Source organism: Papaver somniferum, chromosome 6 (assembly GCF_003573695.1).
Source record: "Papaver somniferum cultivar HN1 chromosome 6, ASM357369v1, whole genome shotgun sequence".
NCBI lineage: Eukaryota > Viridiplantae > Streptophyta > Magnoliopsida > Ranunculales > Papaveraceae > Papaver > Papaver somniferum.
Genome location: NC_039363.1, coordinates 12,619,506 through 12,630,561, shown reverse-complemented (window position 1 = coordinate 12,630,561; position 11,056 = coordinate 12,619,506). Strand labels below are relative to the sequence as shown.

Sequence of the window (11,056 nt, the reverse complement as noted above, 5' to 3'; positions counted from 1 at the left end):
AGGTCACCCCCAAGGCAGCTGCTATTCGCACCCCAGTTCTGGTTAGGGGGGGGGACATCTTCTTCCCAAATTCAAAAACCAAAAATTGGCGGTAAAAAAATACTATCAACTGGCAGATGTTTTGTTGGAATTTTTGAACGTGTTATACGGCGATTAGTGGCTGATTTTTGGTAGGAGGTTGTGATATGTCCTAGCAAACACGTTTTGGGATTTTGGTTCGATCAAATTTGGCCAGAATTAGCTGGATAATTCACGAAATGCAAAACAGGGAAACACGGGTCGGACACGGGATTGGAGAATATTTGAGCGTGTTCTGCTCATGCATGAGGGCTCTAGCAACATTGTGGGTCATGTGTAAACATTTCTAGAGTGACCAGGATGGAAATCTACGCGTGAGAAGCTAAATCAGGGAAGAAAATATTCCCAGAATATTTTTTCATCAAACCGAGTTAAGAGAGAATTATCTCGAGTTATAGCAAGACTTCTTGATCCTGTGGAGTATATATAGAGTGCTGGGGACTCATAGAAGGGAGAGAGAGAATTGGGAGAGGTTTAGAGCACTACAGAGCAAGAAAATTGAAGTTGCAGAGATTCTGGTTCTGCTGCTGCTGCTGCTCGAGGAGGAAGAAGAAGAGGAAGAACAGACTACCAAAGGCAGTCGTTTACCAACAAAGACAACGACTGTTGTTTGTGGGTCATAGTTTTCCAACGACAACATCACTTCATCTCTATCGTCGATTCTGGACGCCTTCTGTGGGTCGCAGAATCCTGTTTTCTTGTCTTTCTCTTCATTGTAAAACACTTTTGAGCATCAATGAAATATTTTGAGAGGTTTTTCATCATGAGTATCTAAACCCAATCCCAGGGGTGACAGAGGAAGCCATTCTCACAATAATTATGTGGTAATCTCTACTTTTTTTATGCAATATTTTTATGTGATTAATTGCATTGATAAAAATGAATTAAATGATTTTTATTAATCAACTGTGTTTTCCCTTGATAATGCATACTTAGTTTTAGACTCTTGATGCATTATACTTGTGATTAACATTTGATATTTTGGAAATATGCTTTTGGCAATATTTTGAATCAAACCAATTATTTAAATTGCATAGTAAAAAAAAATATTAGATCATATAAGTATTGTTGAATGGTGGAATCTTAAACCCCTATTTGTCCATAAAATTTCACATCACTTTTCTATTTAATTTTTCTACATTCTTAAGTCTTAAAAAAAAAAAATCTAAATTTTTTTTATTCCCTTCACAAATCTGAAAAGAACCCATTTTTACCACTATCACTACAACCATTTGAAAATACATCAGGAGACATCATGCTTTTTGTTTCCTAGAAATCAATAGGTTTTATTTGGTTGAGTCGGCCTTGATTTGTGTTTGCTTACCCTTTCAACTTAGAAAATTCTATTGTATGCCTGAACGTAAAAGAGACACATTAAGCAGATTTGTTAAAGAGAAACCTAGTAGTTCGAAGCGTCTCGATTAGCTTAATCTAGAGAGTCCGAATTTTGAAGAGTCTGTTTTTGAACGTCCTTTGACTGAGGAGAGAATCATTGTTGCTCAGCCAGAAATGGCAACTTTGAAAGCTTTGTTGAATCCAACTAGGACTACTCGTCCCTCATGTATCAGGTTAGCTGAGACGGAAGCAACTTATGAACTTAAACCTGGGACCTTACAGCTGCTCCCAATCTTTTTAGGGAAAGAAAATGAAAACCCCTATTTCCATGTTAGGGACTTTGAGGAAATATGTAGTACCCTCAGGATTAGAAACTTAGATGATGATTCTTTGAAACTTAGGTTATTTTCCTTTTCCCTGAAAAATAAAGCTAAATCGTGGCTATATAGTTTGGCTTCTGGGTCAATCGAAACGTATGAACAACTTACATCTGCCTTTTTGAACAAGTTTTTCCCTAGGCATAAAATATCGTCTATTAGGACACAAATCTGCACGTTTTCTCAACAGGAGGGAGAAACTTTGTATAGGTATTTGGAAAGGTTCAATGATTTATTAGCCCAATGTCCTCATCATGGTTTAGAGAAGGTTAGGTTAGTTCAGATCCTTTATGAGGGTTTAGATTATCCCACCGCAACCACAGTAGAATATATGTGTACTGGTGGATTTGAAAAGCAAACAGTTGATGACGCGATGACATATTTGCATGAGTCTCCGAAAAGACCCAACAATGGGAAAGTAGTAGGGGACCCCATAAAACAATTCTTATCGGCAGAGGAAACGTTAATATGGTAGAAGGAGGCTATGAATCAGATGCCAAAATTGTTGTTATAGCGAAAAGGTTAGAAGCTTTAGAAGTGGGTAACACTAGTGGTAGATTGGAGCATTTTTGGGAAGGCCAGAATAATGAAGAGCAAGCCAATGCTCTATGTAATAACACTAGGTTTGATAATCGTCAGAAGTTTGACCCATATTCAGAAACCTATAATCCTGGTTGGAGGAACCATCCGAACTTTTCATGGTCTAAGGGCCAGATTCAGGGTCAGTCTAATAATTCTAATGCTCCCCCAGGTTTTGGATACACTAGGAATACATGAGGCCCAGAAAATAAAACCACTAGCTTAGAGGAATCTATTAAGATGTTAGCAAAAATTCAGGAAATGTTAGCACAGAGCCATGTTAGTTTTCAACAGGAAACCAAGCAGAATTTTCAAACTAATGCTCAGAGCCTTGCTAAGTTAGAACTTCAAGTCGGCCAAATAGCTAAGACCTTAAGTGAGAGAGATAATGATAGGTTCCCTAGTCATACTAATACCAATCCTAGAGGAGTTCATGAAGTAGGTACAAAACCATCGAATCAATTGAATGCTATTAGAACCCTTAGGAGTGGTAGAATAGTAGACAATCAGGTAACCATGCCCGATAGTGAACATACTGTAGTTCACCCCTCAGGACCACTAGCTAAGGAAACTAATAAAATTTCTGATGATGCCAACTCAGTTCCTGAGAGGTCTGATTCTATACCTAGAGCCCCATTTCCTCAGCTATTAGTACCAACAAAGAAGGAATCGAACTTTAATGACATAGTGGAGGTCTTTAAGCAAGTTACCATAAACCTTCCTTTTATTAGATGCAATTAGGAAAATTCCTGCTTATGCCAAGTTCCTTAAGGATATGTGTACGCGAAAGTGAAAACTTAGCGTCCATAAGAAAGCCTTTTTAGCTAGTCACGTAAGTTCAATCATTCAGAACACCACAACTCCAAAGTACAAAGACCCAGGTTCTCCTACCATTGCTTGCACAATAGGTAACTTCCGGGTAGAAAAATCTTTACTTGACTTAGGAGCCAGTGTGAACTTACTGCCATTCTATGTATACTTACATCTAGGACTTGGTGAAATGAAACCTACTCAGATGACACTGCAGTTAGCTGATAGGTCTGTTAAAATCCCCCGAGGTGTTATCGAGGATGTTCTTATTGAGGTCGACAAGTTTATTTATCCAGTGGATTTCGTGGTCTTAGATACCCAACCTGTCCCTGACCCAGAGAACCAGATACTTGTGATTTTAGGTCGCCCATTTTTAGCTACGTCTAATGCGATCATTAACTGTCGAAATGGTGTGATGAGTTTATCTTTTGGTAATATGACTATGGAGATGAACATTTTTAATGCCAGTAAGCTACCTCATGAGCTATATGACACATGTGTCGAAGAGGTGAACATGATAGAAGCCTTAGTTCAGGAGTCATTACCAAACATTTTATCTAAAGACCCATTAAAAAGTTGTCTATCCCATTTTGGTTTAGATTTTGACGACGATAGCACTATTGAACAGGTGAATGCTCTATTAGATTCTACCCCTGTGTTAGACACTGATAGATGGAAAGATAGGTTCGAACCGTCACCAGTTTCTGAGACTACCCTAATTCCTTCTTTAGAATACCCCCCAAAGTTGGACCTTAAACCACTACCCGATACTCTAAAGTATGTGTTTTTAGGCCCATCTGAGACTTTACCTGTGATTGTAGCTTCCGATTTGGATAGTGAATCGGGAAAGTAGGCTAGTAAATGTACTTCAAGACAATAAGGAAGCTTTAGGGTGGACTATAGCATACATTAAGGGTATAAGTCCTACTGTGTGTATGCATCAGATTCATTTAGAGGAAGACTCCAAACCTTCTAGGGAGATGAAACGTCGACTGAACCCTAACATGAAAGAGGTAGTTCGAAAAGAGGTGCTTAAGTTGTTAGATGTGGTATTATTTACCCAATTTCAGACAGTAAGTGGGTCAGCCCTGTTCAGGTTGTCCCCAAGAAATCAGGTATCACTGTAGTCCAGAATGATAATAATGAATTAATCCCAACCCGAGTGACCACGGGATGGCGTGTGTGTATTGACTATAGGAAATTGAACAAGGTCACGGAAGGATCACTTTCCCCTTCCTTTTATCGACCAAATGCTAGAGCGATTAGCTGGACATAGTCATTATTGCTTCTTAGATGGCTACTCCGGTTATAATCAGATTGTTATTGCCCCAGAAGACCAAGAGAAAACCACTTTTACCTGTCCCTTTGGTACCTTTGCGTATAGACGCATGCCTTTCGGGCTTTGTAATGCCCCTGCGACTTTTCAGCGTTGCATGATGAGCATATTTTCTGACATGGTAGAACGGTTTTTAGAGGTCTTTATGGATGATTTTTCAGTGTTTGGTTCATCTTTTGATGAGTTCTTGCATCATTTTACATTAGTGTTGACTAGGTGTAAGGAAAAGAATTTAGTGCTTAATTGGGAAAAATGCCATTTCATGGTTGAATCAGGAATTGTCTTAGGGCACATCGTTTCTTCAAAGGGTATAGAGGTAGACAAAGCCAAAGTTGACCTTATTAATACTTTACAGGTTCCAAAAACCGTAAAAGATATTAGGTCATTCTTAGGGCATGCAGGTTTTTACCGTCGATTCATTAAGGATTTTAGCTTGATTTATAGTCCTCTTTGCAATTTTCTTTCAAAAGATGTTAAGTTTGTCTTTGATGATTCTTGCTTAAAGGATTTTGATAAGCTTAAAACTTTACTCACTACTTCCCCGATAGTCAAGGCACCTAACTGGAACCTACCCTTTGAAATTATGTGTGATGCTTCAGATTATGCTATAGGCGTTGTGCTAGGTCAGCGAGAAAACAAATTACTCCATGTGATTTACTATGCTAGAAAAACTCTGAATGATGCCCAAATGAACTATACAACTACCGAGAAGGAATTGCTAGCCATCGTGTTTGCCTTGGATAAGTTTAGATCCTATTTATTAGGTTCTAAGATCGTAATCTATACTGATCATGCTGCTTTGAAATACCTTTTGTCTAAGAAGGATACCAAACCTAGATTGATTAGATGGATCCTTTTGTTACAAGAATTTTTTCCAGACATTAGAGACAAAATGGGTGCAGAGAATGTAGTAGCAGACCACTTGTCTAGGCTAGTTGTTAGTTCCCCTAATAATTCCCTTCCTATAAGGGACGGTTTTCCTGATGAACAATTGTTCTCTGTTTCCCAATCACATTGGTATGCAAATATAGTGAATTATCTTGTTACTGGTCGAATGCCTCAACATTGGGGTAAGCAAGATCGTTCTAGGTTTTTAGCCGAGGTTAAGCATTTCTTTTGGGACGATCCTTATCTGTTTAAGTATTGTCCGGACCAGATTATTAGGAGATGTGTATCTGAGAGTGACCAGTCTAGTATTATCTCCTTTTGTCATGAACATGCATGTGGGGGTCATTTTAGTGCTAAGAAGACAGTTGCTAAGATTTTGCAGTGTGGATTTTACTGGCCTTCGTTGTTTAAAGATTCTCATAGTCATTGTGTATCTTGTGAGCGTTGCTAGAAGTTAGGAACCATTTCCCGTAGAAATATGATGCCTTTGAACCCTATTTTAGTGATTGAGGTCTTTGATGTGTGGGGAATTGATTTTATGGGTTCATTTCCTATTTCGTTTGGTTATCTTTACATACTTGTCGCTGTAGACTATGTGTCTAAGTGGGTTGAGGCGGTTCCGTGTAAGACGAATGACCATAGGGTCGTAGTCCAGTTTTTGAAAGAGAATATACTTACACGTTTTGGTACGCCGCGAGCTATAATTAGTGATGGAGGTTCACACTTTTGTAATAGACCGTTTGCTCTTTTAATGAAACAATACGGTATTACCCATAAAATAGCTACCCCATATCACCCACAGACAAGTGGTCAGGTAGAGGTCTCCAATAGAGAAATTAAGCGTATTTTAGAGAAAACAGTTAATCCAAATATGAAAAACTGGTCGTCGAGGCTTACTGATGCCTTATGGGCTTATCGTACTGCGTTTAAGACACCCATTGGAATGTCACCTTATCGTTTAGTGTTTGGCAAGGCATGTCACCTGCCTGTTGAGTTAGAGCATCGAGCCTATTGGGCTATTAAGAACTTAAAATTTTCACTTGACAAGGCAGGAGCTCAAAGAAATCTCCAGCTCAATGAGTTGGACGAGATTCGTAGAGATGCATACGAATGTGATAAGGAGTATAAGAACAAAATGAAACTTGTGCATGATAGGAATATTTTACGAAAGTCATTTTCTCCAGGTCAAAAAGTTCTTCTGTATGACACTCGTTTGCATCTATTCCCCGGGAAGTTGCGCTCTCGGTGGACCGGTCCTTTTGTGATCCGTACTGTTTTTTCTCATGGCGCTGTTGAGATTGAGACATCAGATGGTCGTAGTTCTTCGAAGGTTAACGGTCAGCGATTGAAGCCCTTTTCAGATCCTTTTCCTACAGGTGATGTTGAGGAGGTCCCTCTGGAGGACCCTGTTTACCTTGATTGACCATCGAGGCGATTTTGTATGTTGTATAATATTTTTGTAGGTTTTTGGTTACACTTCACCCAGGTACTATCTTTCCGACTTGTCTCTTTACTATTTCCTCATGTTACTTATATTTTTGGTACTGTTCTTTAATTAGAAACATTGAGGACAATGTTAGATTTAAGTTTGGGGGTGGAGTAGAACTTTTTGTTACCTTTTCGTTGCAATAAATAAACTTCAGAGCCTAGAAATTTATCCCTATTAAGGATGGCACTAACCAATCTAAGTGGATGGAAGCATTTTGGTTGTAGGAGTTGAGGAACCAATCTGACTAGATGGCAACATCTAAAGAGTCTATTCATAAAAGAACAGAGCTCAGGTGTTAGAAATAACATGATAGTTTCACCATATCTCGTTGAGTCCTTTTCACTTCTGTTTTTATTTTGTTTTGTTTTTAAACTATGTTTCTCTAAGTGATTAGGTGGGGTTCACGATTCAAGTTGTTACCAATGCTAGGGTGAATTAGAGTGATTGAGATACAACAAAAGAAAGAAAAAAAAGAGAAAAAAAAAAAGAGAAACTGAGACCAGACCATCAGACCAACTGGAATAAATTTAATAAAGTCGACCACTGGAACCCTTGTATATGCCAGTTGTGTTGACCTAGAGTTAGGATTATCGACCACTGGTACCCTTGTATATGCCAGTGTGTTGATATTAGTCAGACTAGTATCTCAGTCCATTAGGATAGGTTCATTTTGACGGAGGCCTTCAGACAGATATGAGAAACACCGTTCACCTAGTAAACATCAAAACCATCTATGTTTTTCTCTATATCCATCTTCTTGATCTATCCATGTGATTAGTTTTGACTCCGGATATTGATGTCCATAGTGCGACTATCTGAGTAGAGCTCTGTCACTTCTATATGAATTTTAGTATGCTTGAGTGCAAACTCGTGTACAACAATTGGAATTTCGCAGCAGAGTACTTCCTCCTGTAGTCAATAAGTATGCCAACCAAGGAGATTCTTTAGTGCCTTCCAAGGTTCTGTGTAGATAGCTAGGGTCTGGAGTATAAAGGTTTTGTGGGTATACCTCTGGTAAGCCCTCCGAAGACAACACTCCTCCACTAGGGACACCTAGGGGTTTAAAGGATTATTTCTTACACTAAATGCAATCGACGATGCCTGCGACACTGAGTTAGGATTTTATTTCTATTTTATTTTTGCTTGAGGACTAGCAAATAATAGGTTTGGGGGTATTTGTTAGACACATTTTTCTGTCCAATTTGTCTCGATTCTATATATTGTTAGGGTTCATTTTTGTACTTATTATGGTGTTTTATTTATTTGTAGGTATTTTTGGCCAATAAACATTTTTGGAAAAAATTGGCTCGAAAAGTTGTCGGAAAGCACCCGGAGGACACTTGCTATTCGGACCCCCGGTTTGGATAAGGGGAACCCCCAGGACACCCCTTAAGGCAGCTTCTAAAGGCACCCCTACTCTGGATAGGGGCGACCCTTTTTCTTCCTCGTTCAAAAACAATTTTGGCTGGAAACTTTGTTATTACCTGTGTGGATTTGGGAGCATCAATTGGACGTGAAATAACGAGATTCAATGGATGATTTTTGTTGGGTTGGACTTCCAATATCATAACAGGGTTGGTATATGTGATTCGATCGAATGAATTGGGTTAGATCAACCGGGAGAAGGAAACAGAGGTGTTGTGGTCACGGGTTGCTGTTGGAATTTTTTTTTTTCGACAATTCAGGGAGATTAAAGGCTAGAAAAGCTTCCCCAACATTCGAAGTTATCTAATAAAGAGTTTGGAAGTATTGGGAGAGGTCAAATACGCGTGAGGAGAGTTTGGAAGAAAAAAACTCTGAAACTTGTTGTGGAGATAAACCAAGATTTTGGGGGAGATTTAATCGAGTTGTGGCCTATAAAAGGAGAGGGGATAAGTCATATAAGAGGGACGAATCCTTTCAGAGAAGTTTAGAACACCACATAGCTCCAGAGATCGAGTTGCAGGAAAATACCTTATTCTGCTGCTGCTGCTGAAGAGGAAGAACACGAAGAACATTGACGCAAAGCAACTGTTGCAGAAAACTATCGTTGTTTCACAGCAGAACCTGTGTGTCGTTCATCACAGCGGTTGCATTAGGTCTTTAGCTACTATTTCACCCCGTAACAATGATTCTGCAACACCAACAAACTGTTGTGAATCGTCTGTATTATCACTTTTCATCTTTTTAATCATCTTTTGATCCATAAACAAATATTCTGAGATCATGATTAATATGAGGAGCTAAACCCCACTGCTGAGGCGATAGAGGAAGCTATTTTTCCAACAAAAAGTGGTATATTCTATTTTATCTTTTTATTTGCAATAATTATATGATTATTTTCCTTGAACTATTATTGAATATGATTTTTATTTGAGTGATTATGATCTATTTTTATGGAGTATGCTCAGTTTTAAGACTTTTTATGCTTCATACTTACAATTACTACTTTTGAAAATCTACTTGTTGCAATATTTTAGAATCAAATTAAACGAGAAAATTGCATAAATATAAGTATTGGTTTAATCACTTTGAACTTGGAAAATAGTGGAATCTTAGCCTCAGTATTTCTTTTAATATTGATATCATCTTTGTTTGAGTTTGCTATAATTTTTATTGTGTTTTCTATTTTAGTTTTGAATTTAAGTCTAAAAAAAATCCTTCACAAGTTCGAGAATCAAATCACTTTTTACCACTATCTACAAATCACATCAGCTTGTACACCACGCTTCTTGGAATCTGGATTTGCTTTGTCCTCCGTTGTACTGAATCTCTCGTTCAACCTGGCTGTCGATATTTTCTTCTGTCTGCGGCACTAAAGGCGACTTCATTCATATCCCAGCCCGTTCTGACTCTGGGGAAAAGGTATTTCGGCATCCCTGATTTCGGGCGAGACGCCAGTCTATCAATGTCATTGCCTGTTGGTCGTTGCCCGTAAGGCGCTGGGTTCCACCACAGGTTCTGAAGGTTAAGAAAGTCGCTCGCTCATTCTCCCGTGTCTATCTAAAAAAGACCGAGGATGAATAAGTATCATGTTGATATTGCGACGTGCGATGGTTGTAGTCTAATACCATAAAAACGGCTATACATTCTATCGTCAATACTTTTTCACTTGCGTTCTCGTGCTCTTTCTTTGAGTCCGTTTCTTGTTCCTATCATGTTGCTCTTTCATGGATAAAAAATGGTATCTTATTTGTCTGGGAACGCTACGAACATAATTCCTTTCTTCTAACGATCTCCTTCTTGCTAATACTGTATGCTAGGGATTTGCTTCCTTACGCCGTAATAAAAGAAGCTGAGCCGACCTGCTATTATTGCCGAAGCTTAGCCCCAGGTTGAGATATTCAAGTACGCATCCTATGGATAGAATTCTTTCCTTTTCTATCGTTCGGTTCCTCACTTGCTCCGACAGTGAGACGAGTAGCAGCTGTGTCAGGCTTTAGATAGCATTGGGTAAAAAAAAGTTGATTCACAGTAGAGAAGTTCTAAGGATTTCTCGAGGGGCACAAGTAAAAAAAGCATCTAAGAGATAGATGGACACCCATAATTGGTGCGGAGTTGTCAAACCGCTTACACATCCTCGGTTGGTCAAGGGGGACAACGCATAGTCAAGTTCTTTCGTTTCGGAGTTCTTCGAAATCAGCTTTATTCCCAAAGGAGATTCAAAGATCCTGCATATCCGCTTGGTGCGTGAGATTGACGCATTCAATTTTCTCGATGTCAATCGAGAAGAAATATGCATTTCAGTCTCAATATCGATCATTGAATTGAAGTCTTTCTTTTATCATATGTAAGTATGGTCTGTATAATAATAAAGAAACTTATGCAAAGCGGAATAGGTGCTCTAACAGCAGTTTACTTAAATTGGCTGCTTCACAACATATGAGTGCAGTTGCGACCCCGATTTTCAACAGCGGGAGTCAGCTGCAAATGTCCATGTTTGGTATAGCGGTGCCTAGTTTGTGATCTATGTAACATGCAATACAGGTTCTATAATCTCTTTTATTTCGTCGTAAATATATGTGTTAGTTGTGACATAACCTTTATATACTTAACACTCAATTGTACTGTTAGTAGATATATTTGGTAATACCCATAAACTAAAGTTAGTTATCCTACGACTAATAAACGCACAACACTAGCCGTAGTACTTATTAGCTTATAAGGAAAAAGGTTTGGTTATGA

General features: G+C 38.7%; 1 pseudogene; it reads right to left on the bottom strand.

Annotated features, from left to right (window-relative positions):
• Positions 1-1,951: 1,951 nt before the first annotated feature.
• On the bottom strand, positions 1,952-2,051 carry LOC113292017 (annotated as a pseudogene).
• Between the last annotated feature and the right edge of the window lie 9,005 nt (positions 2,052-11,056).